At 44.0% G+C, this 15706-nt stretch overlaps 1 pseudogene; it reads left to right on the forward strand.

Moving 5' to 3' along the window:
• The window catches only part of LOC115122987 (potassium/sodium hyperpolarization-activated cyclic nucleotide-gated channel 1-like), a 75684-nt pseudogene extending 62949 nt beyond the window's left edge, over nucleotides 1-12735 (forward strand).
• Nucleotides 12736-15706: the final 2971 nt, after the last annotated feature.

A 15706-nucleotide genomic window follows, 5' to 3' on the forward strand; every position in this document is an offset into this window, starting at 1 on the left:
CTCCCTCTTCCTCTCGGACTCCCTCTGTAGAAGGGCATGTTTAACTCTCTCTCCATCTCTCCATCTCTCTCTCCACCTCTCTCTCCATCTCTCTCTCCACCTCTCTCGCCACCTCTCTCTCTTCCTCTGTAGAAGGGCCTGTTTAACTCTCTCTCCACCTCTCTCTCCATCTATCTCTCTTCCTCTCGGACTCCCTCTGTAGAAGGGCCTGTTTAACTCTCTCTCCACCTCTCCATCTCTTTCCACATCTCTCTCCACCTCTCTCTTAATTTCTCTCTCCATCTCTCTCTCGACTTCTCTCTCCACCTCTCTCTCTTCCTCTCGGACTCCCTCTGTAGAAGGGCAGGTTTAAGTCTCTCTCCACCTCTCTCTCTTCCTCTCGGACTCCCTCTGTAGAAGGGCATGTTTAACTCTCTCTCCATCTCTCCATCTCTCTCTCCACCTCTCTCTCCATCTCTCTCTCCACCTCTCTCGCCACCTCTCTCTCTTCCTCTGTAGAAGGGCCTGTTTAACTCTCTCTCCACCTCTCTCTCCATCTCTCTCTCGACCTATCTCTCTTCCTCTCGGACTCCCTCTGTAGAAGGGCCTGTTTAACTCTCTCTCCATCTCTCTCGACCTCTCCATCTCTCTCTCTTCCTCTCAGACTCCCTCTGTAGAAGGGCCTGTTTAACTCTGTCTCCACCTCTCCATCTCTCTCTCCATCTCTCTCACCACCTCTCTCTCTTCCTCTCGGACTCCCTCTGTAGAAGGGCATGTTTAACTCTCTCTCCACCTCTCCATCTCTCTCTCCACCTCTCTCTCCACCTCTCTCTCCACCTCTCTCTCCAGCTCTCCACCTCTCTCTCCACCTCTCCCTCTTCCTCTGTAGAAGGGCCTGTTTAACTCTCTCTCTACCTTTCCATCTCTCTCTCCACCTCTCTCTCCATCTCTCTCCACCTCTCTCTTAATTTCTCTCTCCATCTCTCTCTCGACTTCTCTCTCCACCTCTCTCTCTTCCTCTCGGACTCCCTCTGTAGAAGGGCAGGTTTAAGTCTCTCTCCACCTCTCTCTCTTCCTCTCGGACTCCCTCTGTAGAAGGGCATGTTTAACTCTCTCTCCATCTCTCCATCTCTCTCTCCACCTCTCTCTCCATCTCTCTCTCCACCTCTCTCGCCACCTCTCTCTCTTCCTCTGTAGAAGGGCCTGTTTAACTCTCTCTCCACCTCTCTCTCCATCTCTCTCTCTTCCTCTCGGACTCCCTCTGTAGAAGGGCCTGTTTAACTCTCTCTCCACCTCTCTCTCCATCTCTCTCTGCACCTCTCTCTGCACCTCTCTCTCCACCTCTCTCTCTTCCTCTCGGACTCCCTCTGTAGAAGGGCAGGTTTAACTCTCTCTCCACCTCTCCATCTCTTTCCACATCTCTCTCCACCTCTCTCTTAATTTCTCTCTCCATCTCTCTCTCGACTTCTCTCTCCACCTCTCTCTCTTCCTCTCGGACTCCCTCTGTAGAAGGGCAGGTTTAACTCTCTCTCCACCTCTCTCTCTTCCTCTCGGACTCCCTCTGTAGAAGGGCATGTTTAACTCTCTCTCCATCTCTCCATCTCTCTCTCCACCTCTCTCTCCATCTCTCTCTCCACCTCTCTCGCCACCTCTCTCTCTTCCTCTGTAGAAGGGCCTGTTTAACTCTCTCTCCACCTCTCTCTCCATCTCTCTCTCGACCTATCTCTCTTCCTCTCGGACTCCCTCTGTAGAAGGGCCTGTTTAACTCTCTCTCCACCTCTCTCTCCATCTCTCTCTGCACCTCTCTCTGCACCTCTCTCTCCACCTCTCTCTCTTCCTCTCGGACTCCCTCTGTTGAAGCGCCTGTTTAACTGTTAGGAATATTATGAATAAATGACTGAACAATATTCTCATTTTAAATGGAACTGTAACTAAGTAAACTTATACTCTGTTTTATTATATCTGTTTAACAATATGAGTTCATAAGAAGGGATTGTGTGACACGGACAAGGAGTAATTCATGTTAATGAACACCATTCCAACTAGGCAGAAAGGAATGGGTTGTGGATTAAGTAAGCAGATAAGGTAGTTAACCTATGGTTGAACCGACAAAACTTAGCTCTGGGGTGTTTTAGATAAGGCAGTGAGTGCATTCCTAGGTTTTCTGTTAATTAGAACTGTCAGCTAAGTGGTGATCGATAATGGTGAGGGGTCAAAAGTTCATTCAGTTATGTTGTGTGACCTGTGAGTGTGTTAGTGAGTTGGAATGAACTTTTAAACTCACTTAATTCTAGGTCGGGAGGAGAGGATTCATTCTAGAAGCAATGAAATGACGTCATGTTATTGTATATAAACTGTTGCTCGTGGTAACGTGGCAGCGCGCTCCGAGAATAAATTCTGTTACCTATTATTGATAAGACTGGTCTCCGTCTATTTTATGCAAACAAGAATCTTACAAATTCTCATAAAATAGATTAAGGGAATTCAATTAATGAAAACATATTGGAATAATTAAATTACAGTAACATTAACTCTCTCTCCACCCCTCTCTCCAACTCTCCCTCTGTAGAAGGGCCTGTTTAACTCTCTCTCCACCTCTCTCTCCATCTCTCTCTCCGTCCAGAATGATACATGGGGGATCCAGTACTCCTATGCCCTTTTCAAGGCGATGAGCCATATGTTGTGTATTGGCTACGGTGCCCAGGCTCCAGAGGGCATGACAGACGTGTGGCTCACCATGCTCAGTATGATCATTGGTGCCACCTGCTATGCCATGTTCATCGGCCATGCCACCGCTCTCATACAGTCCCTGGACTCCTCAAGACGACAGTACCAGGAGAAAGTAAGAGAATAGGACCCTCTCTATCCCTCCCTCCCTCCAACTCTCTCTCCATTCCTCTGTCCCTTATTCTCTCTATCCAACCATTCATCAAATTCATTTGATGACTCCTCAAAGGCAGGAGACGGTAAATGAACCATACTCCACTCATAAATACTCTTCCTGCTCATCCAGTCAAGTGTGTATTATACTGTAGAGAAGCAGTATAGTGTGTATTATACTGTAGTGAAGCAGTATAGTGTGTATTATACTGCAGTGAAGCAGTATAGTGTGTATTATACTGTAGTAAAGCAGTATAGTGTGTATTATACTGTAGTACAGCAGCATAGTGTGTATTATACTGCAGTGAAGCAGTATAGTGTGTATATTACTGTAGTGAAGCAGTATAGTGTGTATTATACTGTAGTAAAGCAGTATAGTGTGTATTATACTGTAGTAAAGCAGTATAGTGTGTATTATGCTGTAGTAAAGCAGTATAGTGTGTATTATACTGTAGTAAAGCAGTATAGTGTGTATTATATGGTAGTAAAGCAGTATAGTGTGTATTATACTGTAGTAAAGCAGTATAGTGTGTATATTACTGTAGTAAAGCAGTATAGTGTGTATTATACTGTAGTAAAGCAGTATAGTGTGTATTATACTGTAGTGAAGCAGTATAGTGTGTATTATACTGTAGTAAAGCACTATAGTGTGTATTATACTGTAGTAAAGCAGTATAGTGTGTATTATACTGTACTATAGTGTGTATTAAACTGTAAAGCAGTATAGTGTGTATTATACAGTGAAGCAGTATAGTGTGTATTATACTGTAGTAAAGCAGTATAGTGTATATTATACTGTAGTAAAGCAGTATAGTGTGTATTATACTGTAGTAAAGCAGTATAGTGTGTATTATACTGTAGTAAAGCAGTATAGTGTGTATTATACTGTAGTAAAGCAGTATAGTGTGTATTATACTGCAGTGAAGCAATATAGTGTGTATTATACTGTAGTAAAGCAGTATAGTGTGTATTATACTGTAGTAAAGCAGTATAGTGTGTATTATACTAGTAAAGCAGTGAATACAGTATATAGTGTGTATTATACTGTAGTAAAGCAGTAGTGTGTATATACTGTGTATTATACTGTAGTAAAGCAGTATAGTGTGTATTATACTGTAGTAAAGCAGTATAGTGTATTATACTGTAAAGTAAGTGTGTATTATACTGCAAAGTATAGTGTGTATTGTACTGTAGTAAAGCAGCAGCAGTATAGTGTGTATTATACTGTAGTAAAGCAGTATAGTGTGTATTGTACTGTAGTAAAGCAGTATAGTGTGTATTGTACTGTAGTAAAGCAGCAGCAGTATAGTGTGTATTATACTGTAGTAAAGCAGTATAGTGTGTATTATACTGTAGTAAAGCAGTATAGTGTGTATTATACTGTAGTAAAGCAGTATAGTGTGTATTATACTGTAGTAAAGCAGTATAGTGTGTATTATACTGTAGTAAAGCAGTATAGTGTGTATTATACTGTAGTAAAGCAGTATAGTGTGTATTGTACTGTAGTAAAGCAGCAGCAGTATAGTGTGTATTATACTGCAGTGAAGCAGTATAGTGTGTATTGTACTGTAGTAAAGCAGCAGCAGTATAGTGTGTGTATGTGTGCTTTTATTAATGCTGTATTAACATTGTATTAATGTTGTATTAACGGTATATTAACAATATATTAACAATGTATTAACGTGGTATTAACGTTGTATTAATGTTGTATTAACATTATATTGACGTTGTATTAACATTATATTGACGTTGTATTAATATTGTATTGACGTGGTATTGACGTTGTATTAACATTGTATTGACGTTGTATTAATGTTGTATTAATATTGTATTGACGTTGTATTAACATTGTATTGACGTGGTATTAACATTGTATTGACGTTGTATTGACGTTGTATTAACATTGTATTGACGTTGTATTAATGTTGTATTAATATTGTATTGACGTTGTATTAACATTGTATTGACGTGGTATTAACATTGTATTGACGTTGTATTGACGTTGTATTAACATTGTATTGACGTTGTATTGACGTTGTATTAACATTGTATTGACGTTGTATTAATATTATATTGACGTTGTATTAATATTGTATTGACGTGGTATTAACATTGTATTGACGTTGTATTAATATTGTATTGACGTGGTATTAACATTGTATTGACGTTGTATTAATATTATATTGACGTTGTATTAATATTGTATTGACGTGGTATTAATATTGTATTGACGTTGTATTAATATTGTATTGACGTTGTATTGACGTTGTATTAATATTGTATTGACGTGGTATTAACATTGTATTGATGTGGTATTAATATTGTATTGACGTTGTATTAATATTGTATTGACGTTGTATTGACGTTGTATTAATATTGTATTGACGTTGTATTAATATTGTATTGACGTTGTATTAATATTGTATTGACGTTGTATTAACATTGTATTGATGTGGTATTAATATTGTATTGACGTTGTATTAATATTGTATTGACGTTGTATTGACGTTGTATTAATATTGTATTGACGTTGTATTAATATTGTATTGACGTTGTATTAATATTGTATTGACGTTGTATTAACATTGTATTGATGTGGTATTAATATTGTATTGACGTTGTATTAACATTGTATTGATGTGGTATTAATATTGTATTGACGTTGTATTAATATTGTATTGACGTTGTATTAATATTGTATTGACGTTGTATTGACGTTGTATTAACATTGTATTGACGTTGTATTAACATTGTATTGACGTTGTATTAACATTGTATTGACGTTGTATTAACATTGTATTGACGTGGTATTAACGTTGTATTAATGTTGTATTAATATTGTATTGACGTGGTATTAACATTGTATTGACATTGACACTATACTGCTTTACTAGCCCTCTCCTGTACTCCCTGTTCACCCACGACTGCGTGGCCACGCACGCCTCCAACTCAATCATCAAGTTTGCGGACGACACAACAGTGGTAGGCTTGATTACCAACAACGACGAGACGGCCTACAGGGAGGAGGTGAGGGCCCTCGGAGTGTGGTGTCAGGAAAATAACCTCACACTCAACGTCAACAAAACTAAGGAGATGATTGTGGACTTCAGGAAACAGCAGAGGGAACACCCCCCTATCCACATCGATGGATCAGTAGTGGAGAGGGTAGCAAGTTTTAAGTTCCTCGGCATACACATCACAGACAAACTGAATTGGTCCACTCACACTGACAGCGTCGTGAAGAAGGCGCAGCAGCGCCTCTTCAACCTCAGGAGGCTGAAGAAATTCGGCTTGTCACCAAAAGCACTCACAAACTTCTACAGATGCACAATCGAGAGCATCCTGGCGGGCTGTATCACCGCCTGGTACGGCAACTGCTCCGCCCTCAACCGTAAGGCTCTCCAGAGGGTAGTGAGGTCTGCACAACGCATCACCGGGGCAAACTACCTGCCCTCCAGGACACCTACACCACCCGATGTTACAGGAAGGCCATAAAGATCATCAAGGACATCAACCACCCGAACCACTGCCTGTTCACCCCGCTATCATCCAGAAGGCGAGGTCAGTACAGGTGCATCAAAGCTGGGACCGAGAGACTGAAAAACAGCTTCTATCTCAAGGCCATCAGACTGTTAAACAGCAATCACTAACATTGAGTGGCTGCTGCCAACACACTGTCATTGACACTGACCCAACTCCAGCCACTTTAATAATGGGAATTGATGGGAAATGATGTAAATATATCACTAGCCACTTTAAACAATGCTACCTTATATAATGTTACTTACCCTACATTATTCATCTCATATGCATATGTATATACTGTACTCTAGATCATCGACTGCATTCTTATGTCACTAGCCACTTTAACTATGCCACTTTGTCTACATACTCATCTCATATGTATATACTGTACTCGATACCATCTACTGTATGCTGCTCTGTACCATCACTCATTCATATATCCTTATGTACATATTCCTTATCCCCTTACACTGTGTATAAGACAGTAGTTTTGGAATTGTTAGTTAGATTACTTGTTGGTTATCACTGCATTGTCGGAACTAGAAGCACAAGCATTTCGCTACACTCGCATTAACATCTGCTAACCATGTGTATGTGACAAATAAAATTTGATTTGATTTGATTTATTAATATTGTATTGACGTTGTATTAACATTATATTGACTTTGTATTAATATTATATTGATGTTGTATTAATATTATATTGATGTTGTATTAATATTATATTGACGTATTAATATTGTATTGACGTGGTATTAATATTATATTGACGTATTAATATTGTATTGACTTTGTATTAATATTGTATTGACTTTGTATTAATGTTGTATTGGCGTTGTATTAATGTTGTATTGGCGTTGTATTGACATATTAATATTGTATTGACGTTGTATTAACGTTGTATTAATGTTGTATTAACATTGTATTGATGTTATATTAATATTATATTGACGTTGTATTAATATTGTATTGATGTTATGTTAATATTGTATTGACGTTGTATTGTTGTATTCCCGTTGTATTGACATTGTATTGACGCTGTATTAACGTTGTATCGTTGTATTCCCGTTGTATTGACGTTGTGTTCCAGTATAAGCAGGTGGAGCAGTACATGTCATTCCATAAGCTCCCTGCAGATGTCCGTCAGAGGATTCATGAGTACTACGAGCATCGCTTCCAGGGCAAGATGTTTGACGAGGAGAACATACTGGGTGAACTCAGTGAACCACTAAAGGAGGTAACACACGCACACACACCCGAGGCACGCACACACACACACACGCACGAGGCACGCACACGCCATGGATACAGGCACACACACACGCACACAGACTGTTACAAGTTACGAAAGCTAGCTATAGCGTAACTAAAAAAAACACCTGCTCAAACCAGTCGATTCAAACTACCTAAAACACATTTTACATTTAAAACGTACTGATACAATTCAGTTTTTGTGCATTCTAACTAACTTCCCAACTCCTCCCCCCTCCCTCCCTCCCCCTCTCTCTCAGGCGATAGTTAGCTTTAACTGCCGTAGCCTGGTGGCTCACATGCCGCTGTTTGCTAACGCGGACCCTAACTTTGTGACGGCAGTGCTGACCAAGCTTCGCTTCGAGGTGTTCCAGCCCAATGACTTCATCATCCGTGAGGGCACGGTGGGACGCAAGATGTACTTCATTCAACACGGACGAGTCGGCATACTCACCCGCGGAAACAAGGAGACCAAACTCAGTGACGGGTCCTACTTTGGGGGTGAGGAGAGGAGGAAGAAGGGGGAGGGAGGGGTGAGGGTAAGGACAGTGTGAGGAAAAAGGGAAGTGGAAGGGGAGAGGTGTGACTGTGAGTTAGATTAATCAGTTCTTCAATTTCACAATTTCTTCAACAAAATCTTATTTTTTTCCACTCTCTCACCCCTCTTCCCTTCTCCCTCTTTATCCACACCTGCCCCCCCCGCTCTCTCAGAGATCTGTTTGTTGACTCGGGGCCGGAGGACGGCGAGCGTCAGAGCAGATACATACTGTCGTCTCTACTCCCTCAGTGTGGACAGCTTCAACGAGGTCCTGGAGGAACACCCTATGATGAGGCGGGCCTTCGAGACGGTGGCCGTCGACCGGTTGGACCGCATCGGTACTAAGCCTCTCCCGATTGGCTCAAGCACCTGCCAATCGGTCCATTACTTGCAATGACTCAGTTTTCAATTCAGTTTCATTTCTATAGTGCTTTCTGCAAAGATCTTGCCAGCGAATAGCATTTTTTGAATTAATTCAGATTTTATTTGTAAATGACCTTACAGTTGCAGAAGCCCTTCAAGGCAGGTTAAGGGAAAGAGAAACCATTTTCCCTTTTGTATTTGCACATAATATGAAATTTGAAACGTCTTTATTATTTTGGAACTTTAGTGAATTTACTGTTTACTGTAAATTTGTATTGTTTTTTTCACTTTTGTTTATTATCTCCTGTTAAAATATGTTCCCCATGCCAATAAAGCCCTCTGAATTGAATTGAATTGAGAAACTGCTAGAAAAACAGAGAGCTGTTAGAACAGAGAGCTAGAGCAGATACCTGGTTCTGTTTGTGATCTTTAATCAGCCACTCAACCCTGTCAGCCTCGTTACAACTGTGTTGTTTGACCCTCACTTTAGTTTCTACCACTTTCTTCTTGCTCTTGTTTTCCTCTATTTGTGTCAGACAGGAACAGTATCCATCCCCTCCATCAGTTTGTTTCTGTTTGGATCATTTCATTCTATTCTCTTCTCTCTTCATTGTTCTCCTCTGCAGGTAGGAAGAACTCTATCCTGATGAGGAAGCCGTCCCAGGCGGGTTCCATGGCAGGGGGCAGCGGTTTGGGGCGTGGGGGTCGAGGAGGAGGGGGGGCGGGGCTAGGCATGGGGGGGCTGGGCTCCTGTGACAGCATGCTGGTTCAGCAGACCGTTAAACACGACAGCATGCCAGCCATGCAGGAGGCCATCCCTGCCGCTGCAGGAAGGGGAGGGGCCACGGGAGGAAGTGGTACGGTCTCCCCTAGGCCCCACCCACTGATCTGGGCTCCACTGATCCACGCTCCGCTCCAGACGGCGGCCGCTACGACTAACGTGGCCATCGCCCTCATGCACCACCAGCAGCAGCAACAGCAGCTTCAACATCAGCTACAGCAGCAACATGCGCTAGGAGGCGCTATATTCCTCCCCTCCATCTCTCCATCGCCCTCCGTCTCCTTCCCCCTCTCCCCCCGCGGCCCCCTGTCCTGCAGCCCCTGCGCCCCTCTGTGAGTTCCCTCATTGGGATGATGGGAGTAGGAGGGATGGGGGGGCTGTCCCCTAGAGGGTTTCCTGCCTTCCCCTCCCCCTCGCCCTTCCCCATGGTCCCCCCGGGAGGTGTGATATCACCCCCTGTTGCTCAAACCCCACCCACACCGGCCTCCTCTGTTTCCACGTCGCTCCAATTAGGAAAGACCCTGCACTACAGTCTCCGCCTCCACCCGGAACACTCTTCAGTGATGTGTGGAACCCCAGGAATCCCCAAGGTAGGAGGGGCCACCACACCCCATCTGTTCTACCACGTGAATCCAACTGCAGCCACCAGTGTCATATCAGACACTTGCAGTTCCATGGCTGGCCAGCATGGGGCCAAGGAGGCGCTATTGCGTCACGGAGGCAGCAGCAACCAGGGCCTGCCTGCACTTGGGAGGCTCACCCAGGAGGCCAGGCTCCTCTCCGCCTCGCAGCCCACCCTGCCTCATCGATCCTGGGCAAGCATGCAGCCTCACCCCACTCTCCAGCGGAAGGCCTCTGGAGGTAACCTGCTGCCAGCCTCGTTCCTGGCTGGGACGCAGCTAGCCAGGGGTGGCAGTGTGGGGGTGTTGACTACTCCCCTACCAGTACAAGTCCCAGCACAACGGTTACAGATGCCCCCCTTCAATGCACAGATACAAGCACATAACCTGGGCTCTATACAGCCCATCCCTGATCATGTCTCTACACACTGCCCTGCACACACACACACAGCCACACACACACATCCTGTCGCTGTACCTGCAGCCACACCCACATCAGCTTCTCCCCTGGCCTCCTACACCCCCTCCTCTGCTCCCACTCCTTTCTCCCTCATCCCAGCCCTGCCACTGACCCCTCGCCCCAAACCCACCCCTACACCCCCATCTCGCTCCTCCTCTCCTCCCCCCTGCTCCATCCCTCCCTCTTCCGGAACTACTCCACTCACCTCAACCCCTCGCTCCAAACCCACCCCTACACCCCCATCTCGCTCCTCCTCTCCTCCCCCTGCTCCATCCCTCCCTCTTCCGGAACTACTCCACTCACCTCAACCCCTCGCCCCAAACCCATCCCTACACCCCCCCTCGCTCTTCTTCCCCCTCTCCCTCCTCCACTCCCCCTCCCTCCTCTGTCAGTGCCCCTCTCTCACTTCCACAAACCCATGGGCGCAAGTCCTCTCTCGTCCCCCTCTCCCCCCCTCCTCTTCCCTACCTTCCTCTCCCACTCTTCTTCAGAGCCCCCTAATCAAGCCCTCCCCTTACCCTCTATCTGGGCCCACCCCTACCCCCTCTAAAGCCTTTACCCCTATCCAGACGCGTACCCCTACCCCTACCCTCTCTCAACCCTCCAATCGTCCCTCTACCCCTATTTCTACTCCTGTTCCCATTCAGAGCCAAACCCTAACTGCAACCCCCACCCCAGCCTCCACTCCCACCCCAGTCCCCACCCCAGCCTCCACTCCCACCCCAGCCTCCACTCCCACCCCAGCTCCAAAGCTGACCACAGCCGTAACACCTGTCCAAACCTCCACTACCACCCTCCCACCCCCAGTTGGTCCCAGGCCCTGCCACCTCCCTCCCTCAAACCTCTTGCCCCCCAGCCACCTCTGCCCCCTCCGCCTCCCCCAAGGGGGGCAAGAAGGACCCGTAGCTGCCTCAGACAGGGAAAGACTAATAGGGACTGAGAGAAAAACTGCCTGCCAACATGTGATGGTCCTGGAGGAAATGATCTGATTGGAGGATGGACTTTTCAGGAGAGATATAATGTGTAGGTTGTGTCACCAAACACCCCATGCCCCAATTAAAGTAGCACACTGTAGGGAATAGGGTACTGCAGATTTGAGTTCCACAAACTATCCTCCAAACAGTCCATGACTTGCGACTAGGTTTTAACAGTTGTTGCCAACATGGCATGCCAAAATTCTAGATTCAAACCGAGTTCGGCAGACTCTGTATATCTATAGCTCTGGTGACTAGGGCAGGCTAGAGTAGAATCACAGTTTATGTTTGAAGTCCAAACATGTAGATACATATCTGTGTAAGTGATTGTTGGAGCAACCAAGAGAGATGAACTGGAAGATAATAGCAGCACACAGTGGGAGGGACGATACAGCTGTCAGAAAAGACAAGGACGATGATGGCAAAGATAGCAATGGGGCTCGTTGCATCTTGCTGCTGATTGGAGGAGGGTTAGTTGGTCAATTCTAAGGCGACCAATAAGATAGGCACTTCCTGATTTCCAGCTTCACCTCCCTTTTGCCTCTCGCTCTTCACCAAAGTGTAATATTTTGTCATTATATGATTAATCATAGTATGAGATTACTAATCACTGTAAAGTTAGTCATCATATTGATCAGTAACTATAGGAGCGATTGATCCACTTGTAGTTTTGTTGTCCAAGTTGTGTGGTGTTTAGCTTCGGTCCAATATGTTCACACAACTTCTGTAACTGAATTGTGTATTTTGGTGCAACACTTAATACTGCTCCCTCGTAAACTGTGGATGTGGGTTTATTTGTTCCGCCTAGCTTCCTGTAAATGCATGCCTCTCTCTCTATTCCCTCCTCTTCCCTCGTTCCTCACCTCCTCTGGCTACTGTCTGCTTTCATCCTGTCTTTCATCTCTGTCTGCCTGATCCTCCCTTCATATTTCACAGATCTTTTGTAGTTAATTACTGTTCCAGGGACATTCACAGATGCTCTCTACCTCTCTCCATCTCTGACTTTTCCCTCTCTCTACTGTAGCTCTCTCTATCATTCCCTCCCTCCATCCATCCCTCCCTCCCCCTCCTTTCTTCCCTCCCTTGTCCTGGTGTCATGTCCAGTGCTGTTTGATGTTTTCTGTGGGTAGCAACAGAGCATTCCTCTTTTAACCCTTGATACCATGTTGCCTAGATTATATTTAAGGACCAAATGTTTTATTTGTGATCACAGCTTTAGCTTTTGAGCATAATCAATGAAATGATAGTTGTTGATGATGATGTTATTGATGAGGATGTTATTGATTATGATGAGGATGACCATGATGATGGTGACGGTAAGAATGTTTTTGATGATAGCTGGAATAAAGCACATTTAGAAAGTCCGTTTGTCTTTGGTGCATTGAGAAGAAGGCGAGAGAGAAAGTGTGTGTGTGTGTGTGCGTGTGTGTCCTGCCTGGTAATCCTGAACTCCTCCAGAGGTGAAGCAGACTCATATCCTGAAGCAGACTCATAACGCTGGGATCACTGTTGCTCTCGACTCTTAACTAAATCAATATCCTCCTGCACAGGGAAGGATTATACCATGTCTAATACACAGCCTGACCCTCCTGACTATCTCTCTCCCTCACTCCATCTAATCTGTGTTCAACAGTCTCATTTCCACACTATGTTGTGTTTGGCGGTGATTGATTTATTTTTCACCTTTGGAGGATTGTGAGGCATTAGAATGTTGGATTTACACTCAGAGTCATTTGCATTAAGGCCTGGAATTAAATATTGTACTGAAGGGAACAATCATGATCTTTGGAGGGATGCATGATTGTTAGAGGGATGTATAGGGACTTACTGTGTACATTCTACTCTATTCTAAAGGGACTCTGAGGCTGTCCTCAGACGTTTACTTAGCAGACAGCAAATACTATATACAGAATACAAAACACCTTTGTTCATACCTTTGGATTTAAATCTAGAGATTAAAGATCTATATAATTTAAACCTATAACAATAGACTGTATAGCTACTCTTGTGAGAGATGTAGGCCTACCCTTCAGACATTAAGCAGTGAACGCTTGTAAGTACCAAGCTGTCATCTACACATTGACCACTAGATGGGGCTCAGCATCTAAACCAGACTCCTGTCTGCATTCCAGGAAAAGCTACCAGCTTAGGATAGCCACATAGTTAATGTTACACCTTGTATTACCTTCACCATGGTGAGGTCTGACAGCCCCTTAAATTGAGATGAGATAAGAGAGCTGTGGAGATATATATGTGGAGAGATGTGAAGAGATGTTGTATACTTGGAGAGATGTATATTTGGAGAGATGTGAAGAGATGTTGTATATGTGGCGAGATGTGGTGAGATGTTGTATATGTGGAGAGATGTTGTATATTTGGAGAGATGTGAAGAGATGTTGTATATGTGGAGAGATGTGGTGAGATGTTGTATATGTGGAGAGATGTGGTGAGATGTTGTATATGTGGAGAGATGTGGTATATGTGGAGAGATGTGAAGAGATGTTGTATATGTGGAGAGATGTGAAGAGATGTTGTATATGTGGAGAGATGTATATTTTGAGAGATGTGGAGAGATGTTGTAGATCTGGAGAGATATGTGGAGAGATGGTGTATATGTGGAGAGATGGTGTATATGTGGAGAGATGGGGTATATGTGGAGAGATGGGGTATATGTGGAGAGATGGTGTATATGTGGAGAGATGGTGTATATGTGGAGAGATGGGGTATATGTGGAGAGATGGGGTATATGTGGAGAGATGGGGTATATGTGGAGAGATGGGGTATATGTGGAGAGATGGGGTATATGTGGAGAGATGTTGTATATGTGGAGAGATGGGGTATATGTGAAGAGATGGGGTATATGTGGAGAGATGTTGTATATGTGGAGAGATGGGGTATATGTGGAGAGATGGTGTATATGTGAAGAGATGGGGTGTATGTGGAGAGATGGGGTATATGTGGAGAGATGGGGTATATGTGGAGAGATGGGGTATATGTGGAGAGATGGTGTATATGTGGAGAGATGGTGTATATGTGAAGAGATGGGGTATATGTGGAGAGATGGTGTATATGTGGAGAGATGGGGTATATGTGGAGAGATGTTGTAGATTTGGAGAGATGTATATTTTGAGAGATGTGGAGAGATGGGGTATATGTGGAGAGATGTTGTAGATTTGGAGAGATGTATATTTTGAGAGATGTGGAGAGATGGGGTATATGTGGAGAGATGGGGTATATATGAAGAGATGGTGTATATGTGGAGAGATGGGGTATATGTGGAGAGATGGGGTATATGTGGAGAGATGGGGTATATGTGGAGAGATGGGGTATATGTGGAGAGATGGGGTATATGTGGAGAGATGTATATTTTGAGAGATGTGGAGAGATGGGGTATATGTGAAGAGATGTTGTATATTTGGAGAGATGTGAAGAGATGTGGAGAGATGTTGTAGTATATGTGGAAAGATGTGGAGTGTGTAGCAGCATGTAAGAGGTTAACAGCAGTGTCAGACCACAGGATTAGTAGAGAATAAATAGGACTGTAATTGCTGCCTGTCACTCTGGCTCTGAACTAGAGGACCTGCGGGGAAGTCCTATTCTGGGGCCTCTGCACTGGAATCACACCGAAATGTCTTAGAGGATCACCTAAGGCTTGCAGGACATGGACAGAAAGAGAAATGGATTGCAATTATTTATTCAGTATATATTTCAGTGTGTGTAGGATTGTGTGAGTATTTGCAGTGTGTGTGTTTGTGTCTCCCTGCAGAGAGTGAGGTGACAGTGGAAACTCTGATCCTCCATCATGTAACAGGTTATTAAGTCTATAAGGGTAGGCTTGGATTCAGCACACCCAGGTGGGTCACACACTCCTCTTGACTACTGGACCAACTGTGTGAGGGTGTGCATTAGTTCCACTACTGTCAGTGCATTTGAACTTCTGCAAGGAAATCCTTAATTTGATTCTTTGCTTAATGAAATTGATTTCAGGGAGATTTTGCGAGACAATAAAACAATATTTGAACTTTGTAGGTGAACAACAAGGTTCCCCACTGTGCACAGACGTCAGTCTAGTATTGATTTACATTTGTTTGAGTTGTCAACTAACGTGAATTCAATGTGAAATCAACAAAAACATTTCACCATGTCATTGGATTTAGGTTATAAATTGGATGGAAAAACAGAAAATGCCTTTACGTTAATGATTTTTTTTCTAATACAATTAGTTTTCCACGTTGAAATGACATTTTGCCCATTTGGTAGTGTGAATTGCAGTAACACACACGTCACACACACCACACGCAACAGCAGCCAGATAGGTAGCCAGACCGCAGACTG

The sequence above is a fragment of the Oncorhynchus nerka genome, linkage group LG14, assembly GCF_034236695.1.
Source record: "Oncorhynchus nerka isolate Pitt River linkage group LG14, Oner_Uvic_2.0, whole genome shotgun sequence".
Lineage (NCBI taxonomy): Eukaryota > Metazoa > Chordata > Actinopteri > Salmoniformes > Salmonidae > Oncorhynchus > Oncorhynchus nerka.